This window comes from Panthera leo, chromosome D1 (genome assembly GCF_018350215.1).
Source record: "Panthera leo isolate Ple1 chromosome D1, P.leo_Ple1_pat1.1, whole genome shotgun sequence".
NCBI lineage: Eukaryota > Metazoa > Chordata > Mammalia > Carnivora > Felidae > Panthera > Panthera leo.
Genome location: NC_056688.1, coordinates 8,605,852 through 8,611,851, shown reverse-complemented (window position 1 = coordinate 8,611,851; position 6,000 = coordinate 8,605,852).

Genomic DNA, 6,000 nt, shown 5'->3' with positions numbered 1-6,000 from the left:
AGCTAGGGTTGAAAAAAGCATAGAAGACACCAGAGAATCCCTTTCTGTAGAGATAAAATAAATAAAATCTAGTCAGGCCAAAATTTCAAACTGCTGTAACCGAGATGCAGTCTTGAATGGATGCTACAATGGATGTAAAATTATGGAGAATAACGAAGCAGAAAAAAAAAAGAGGGAAACAAAGGCAAAAGACCATGATACAGGACTTGGAGAACTCAGTGACCTCTATTTGCATGATAAATGTTTCTTTATCCCCTTACTTAACATCTGCAAGTGTCTTTATGTCTGAAATGAGTTTGTTGTAGGCAGCATATGGATGGATCTTAATTTTTTATTTACTCTTTTACCCTCTGTCTTTTGATGGGAGCCTGTAGTTGATTTACACTCAAAGTAATCGTTGATACATGTTCCTGTCCTTTTGTTGCTTGTTTTGGGGTTGCCTTTGTAGTTTTTCTCTGATCCTTCTCATGCTCTCTTCCATAGTTGGCTGGCTTTCTTTAGCGATATCCTTGGATTCCTTTCTCCTTATTCTTTGCATATCTATCAGTGGTTTTTGATTTATGGTGACCGTTAGGTTTGTATATAACATCTCCATATAGCAGTGTATATGAAGTTGGTGGTCGCTTAAGTTTGAAGCCATTCTGTATACCACCTTTGGTTTGGGTTTTATATGGTGTCATATTTTACATCCTTTTGTTTTGAGAATTTCTTGACTGATTTTTTTTTTTTTTTAACAGAAATACTTACCTTAACTGCTTTTTTGTTTCTTACTTATCATACTCTCACTTATGGTCTTTCCTTTCTACTCAGCAAGTCCCCTTTAGTATTTCTTGTGGGGCTGGTTTATTGGTCACAAACTCCTTTAGTTTTTGTTTGACAAACTCTTTTTCTCTCCCTCTATTCTGAATGATAGTCTTCATGGATAGAGGATTCTTGGTTGCAGATTGTTACCTTTCAGCACAAGGATACTGTTTACCACTTGGTTTTCTTCCTGAATGTTCTATCCATTGATGTGAGTGAGTTGTTAAAGTTCCCTACTTTTATTGGATTACTGTCGGTTTCGCCTTTTTTGTATGGTATTTTCTTAGGCATTTAAATTTGCTTTAATATTGGGTGGATTTGTATTTATAATTGTTATATACTATTGTTGGATTGATTATCATTGTGTAATGTTCTTCATTGTCGCTCGTTACACACTACATTTTAAAATCTATTTTGTCTGATGTAAGTATTCCTACCCCAGTCTTTTTCCCCTTCCATTTGCATGGAATATCTTACTCCATCTGTTAACTTTCAGTCTGTGTGTTTCTGAACATACAGGTCTGAAGTGAATCTCTTATAAGCAGTGTATGGATGGGTCTTTATAATTTTGTAGAAATTTTTAATGTTTGTTTTGAGAGGAAGATCACATGTGCGTGAGCAGGGGAGTGGCAGAGAGAGAGGGAGAGAGAATCCCAAGCAGGCTCCATGCTCTGTGCAGAGACAGATGCAGAGCTTGCCCTCAAGACTAATAGGTCATGATCTAAGCTGAAATCAAGAGTCAGCTGCTCAACCAACTAAACCACCTAGATGCCCCTATGTAGGTCTTTTTCGAAAAATTCATTCTGTTACCATATGTCTTCTCATTGGAACATTGAAACGGCTTAAACTTATTGCTGGTAGGTATTTACTTATTGCCATTTTGTTAATTGCTTTCTGGTTGTTCTGTTTTTCTTGCTCTAGTAATTGATGAGTTTCTTGAGTGTTAATGCTTAAGTCTCTTTCTTTTTATATTTTGTATATCTTCTATAGATTTTTGTTTTGAGTCACTGTGAGGCTCATATATAACATCCTAAGTATGTTGTAGTCTATATGAAATTGGTAATTACTAAAGTTCAATAACATTCTGGCAGAACTCCATTTTTATCCCCTCCACATTATATATATATATGTATATATATATATATATATATATATATATATACATATATATATATGTTGTCATATTTTACATCTTTTTATTTTGTAAGTCCTATAACCAGTTTTTTAGATATAATTGATTTGGTCTTTTAGCCTTCATACTTGCTTTATAAATAATTGACCTATCTTTACTATCAGTTTGTTTTTCTTCATGAAATTTTTAAAAATAATTTTCTTCCAATTCTGACCTTTTCTTTCTACTTAACGAGGTTCCTTTAACAGTTTTTTTTTTTTTTTTTTTTTTTTTTTTAAGTCTGGTTTAATGGTGTTAAACTCCTTTTAACTTTTTGTCTGGGAAACTCTCCTTCAGTTTTTTTTTAACACTATATTATTAAGTACTCAATAAATTACACTAGTATTGGAGGATACTTTTGTGTATTTTTTTCTTTTATTATTTTTTAAAATTTACATCCAAATTAGCGTATAGTTGCTATAATGATTTCTGGAGTAGATTCCAGTGATTCATTCCCTATGTCTAACACCCATTGTTCATCCCAACGAGTGTCCTCCCTAATGCCCCTTATCTACTTAGCCCATCCCCCCTCCCACAACCCCTCCAGCAACCCTCAGTTTGTTCTCTGTATTTAAGAGTCTCTTATGTTTTGTCCCTCTCCCTGTTGTTATATCAGTTTTGCTTCCTTTCCCTTCTGTTCATCTGTTTTGTCTCTTAAAGTTCTCATATGAGTAAAGTCATACAATTTTTGTCTTTCTCTGACTAATTTCACTTAGCATAATACCCTCCAGTTCCATCCACGTAGTTGCAAATGGCAAGATTTCATTCTTTTTGATTGCCGAGTAATACTCCATTGTATGTATATACCACGTCTTCTTTATCCATTCATCCATAGATGGACATTTGGGCTCTTTCCATACTTTGGTTATTGTCAATAGTGCTGCTATAAATATTGGGGTGCATGTGCTCCTTTGAAACAGCACACCTGTGTCCCTTGGATAAATACCTAGTAGTGCAATTGCTGGGTCATAGGGTAATTCTATTTTTAACTTTTTTTTCAAATAAAATTTATTGTCAAATTGGCTTCCATACAACATCCAGTGCTCATCCCAACAAGTTTTCTCCTCAATGCCCATCACCCACTTTCCCCTCTCCCCCACCCCCCCATCAACCCTCAGTTTGTTCTCTGCATTTAAGAGTCTCTTATGGTTTGCCTCCCTTCCTCTCTGTTTGTAACTATTTTTTTTCCCCTTCCCTTCCCCCATGGTCTTCTGTTAAGTTTCTCAAGATCCATATATGAGTGAAAACATATGATATTTGTCTTTCTCTGATTTACTTCACTCAGCATAATACCTTCCAGTACCATCCATGTTGCTGCAAATGGCAGGATTTCATTCTTTCTCACTGCCAAGTGGTATTCCATTGTATATATAAATAACATCTTCTTGATCCATTCTTCAGTTGATGGACATTTAGTCTCTGTCCATAATTTGGCTATTGTTGAAAGTGCTGCTATAAACATTGGGGTACAAGTGCCCCTGTGCATAAGCACTCCTGTATCCCTTGGATTAATTCCTAGCGGTGCTATTGCTGGGTTGTAGGGTAGGTCTATTTTTAATTTTTTGAGGCACCTCCACACTGTTTTCCAGAGTGGCTGCACCAGTTTGAATTCCCACCAGCAGTGCAAAAGAGTTCCTGTTTCTCCACATCCTCACCAACATCTGTTGTTGCCTGAGTTGTTAATGTTAGCCACTCTGACTGGCGTGAGGTGGTATCTCTCAGTGTGGTTTTGATTTGTATTTCCCTGATGATGAGTGGCATTGAGCATTGTGTCATGTGCCTGTTGGCCATCTGGATGTCTTCTTTAGAAAAGTGTGTATTCATGTTTTCTGCCCATTTCTTCCCTGGATTATTTGTTTTTTGGGTGTGGAGTTTGGTGAGTTCTTCATGGATTTTGGATACCAGCCCTTTATCCAGTATGTCATTTGCAAATACTTTTCCCATTCCGTCAGTTGCCTTTGAGTTTTGTTGATTGTTTCCTTCGCTGTGCAGAAGCTTTTATCTTGATGAGGTCCCAATAGTTCATTTTTGCTTTTAACTCCCTTGCCTTTGGAGATATGTTGAGTAAGAAATTGCTGTGGCCAAGGTCAAAGAGGTTGTTGCCTGCTTTCTCCTCTAGGGTTTTGATGGTTTCCTCTCTCATGTTCAGGTCTTTCGTGCATTTCGAGTTTATTTTTGTGAATGGTGTAAGAAAGTGGTCTAGTTTCATTCTTCTGCATGTTGCTGTCCAGTTCTCCCAGCACCATTTGTTAAAGAGACTGTCTGTTTTCCATTGGATACTCTTTCATGCTTTGTCAAAGATAAGTTGGCCATACCTTTGTGGGCCCGTTTCTGGGTTCTCTGTTCTGTTCCGTTGATATGAGTGTCTGTTTTTGTGCCAGTACCGTACTGTCTTGATGATTACAGCTTTGTAATATAGCTTGAAGTCTGGGATTGTGATGTCTCCAGCTTTGGTTTTCTTTTTCAGGATTGCTTTGGCTATTCGGGGTCTTTTCTGGTTCCATACAAATTTTAGGATTGTTTGTTCTAGCCCTGTGAAGAATGCTGGTGTTACTTTGATAGGTAATGCACTGAATATGTGCATTTGTGTAGAATCGACTTGGATCATTACTTTGAACTCTTTATTGGGCCTATTGCTTATGTCTGTTTTGTTTAGCTCTTTCTCTGAAGTTTTTGTCTGATTCTTTGATTTGGAGCATATTCCTTCGTGTCCTCACTCTGACTTTCTGTGTTTGTTGCTATGAATTAGGTGGAATAGTTGGTTCTAGCCGTTCAGGAATGGACTTAGGTAGGGACATGGCCTGTGTAGACCATGTGTGCCTGTTGGGTTTGGCTGCCTGATGGAATAGCTCACAGGCATGGGCCAGGGGAGAGGTGGGGGTGTCCCAGTATTGGCCCCACTGGGACCACTGTGATGGGAAAGCTGGAGCTTGGACAGGTGTGGGTATGGGGCCGGGGCTGGTGCAGGTTAGGGCCCCGGGGCTGGGCGTGGTGGCAGGCCAGCCAGGGCACTGGGACCTTGCCATCAAAGTGGAGGGGAACATCACCTGTTTTACCCACCAGCTCACCCGATGCTGGACCTAGTCCCAGCAGCCCCCTTGCCATTTGGCAGATGATCGACCCCTGGTTCCTTTTATAAACTGTAGCTTTTTTTGGGGAGGGGGGGGCGCCTGGGTGGCTCAGTTGGTTAAGTGTCTGACACTTGATGTCCGCTCCGGTCATGATCTCAGGTTTCATGAGATTGAGCTCCTAGTTGGGCTCTGTGCTGACAGTGCAGAGCCTGCTTGGGCTTCTCTCTCTCTCCTTCTCTCTTTGCCCCTTCCCAGCTCAGTCTCTCTCTCTCAAAAATAAATAAATAAATAAATAAATAAATAAATAAATAAATAAATAAATAGACATTTAAAAAAATTTTTAAATGAATGATTAGAAAAAATCAAGTGTTGTGATAGAGTCCCCTACCTAAGGAATGTGGTGAGGAAAAAAACCCCTCAAGATAAGGGGACGCAACCTGGCTCTCTGACTGAACATGACATTCTTCACGACGCTGTCCGTCTGTACGTGACATTCCTCAAGACCCTGTAACATGAGGCCACCCGATCAGACCTTATGTCTGTGTATTACCATGTATACGAGACAGAGAAGTAGAAAATTTATAAAAGGCTACACCTCACTACGCTGGGGGCTCAGTTTTCAGGGTATGAACCCACTGAGCCGATGCTGGCACGAATAAAGCTGCTTCCTGGATAGAAAGACCTCAGTGTCCCGTCCCTCTGTGCGAGAATCCTGCCACACTGGAGGGTTTTTTTCCTCTCTCGCCACAGGGCAGACAGATCTGCTCCAGGTTCCTTAGTCCTGCCGCACTTGGCAACACCAGGGTGGGGTCCGTCTCTCCCACTTTTCTCTCTGTGGTCCCTTTGTCCTCTGTCGCACAGGAGCTGTTCATTCAGCCCTCAGTGGTTCTTCAGGAGAGACTGCTCTGTATGCAGGTGTGGATTTGGGGAAGATGTGGTGTGTCCGTGAGGGAGGCG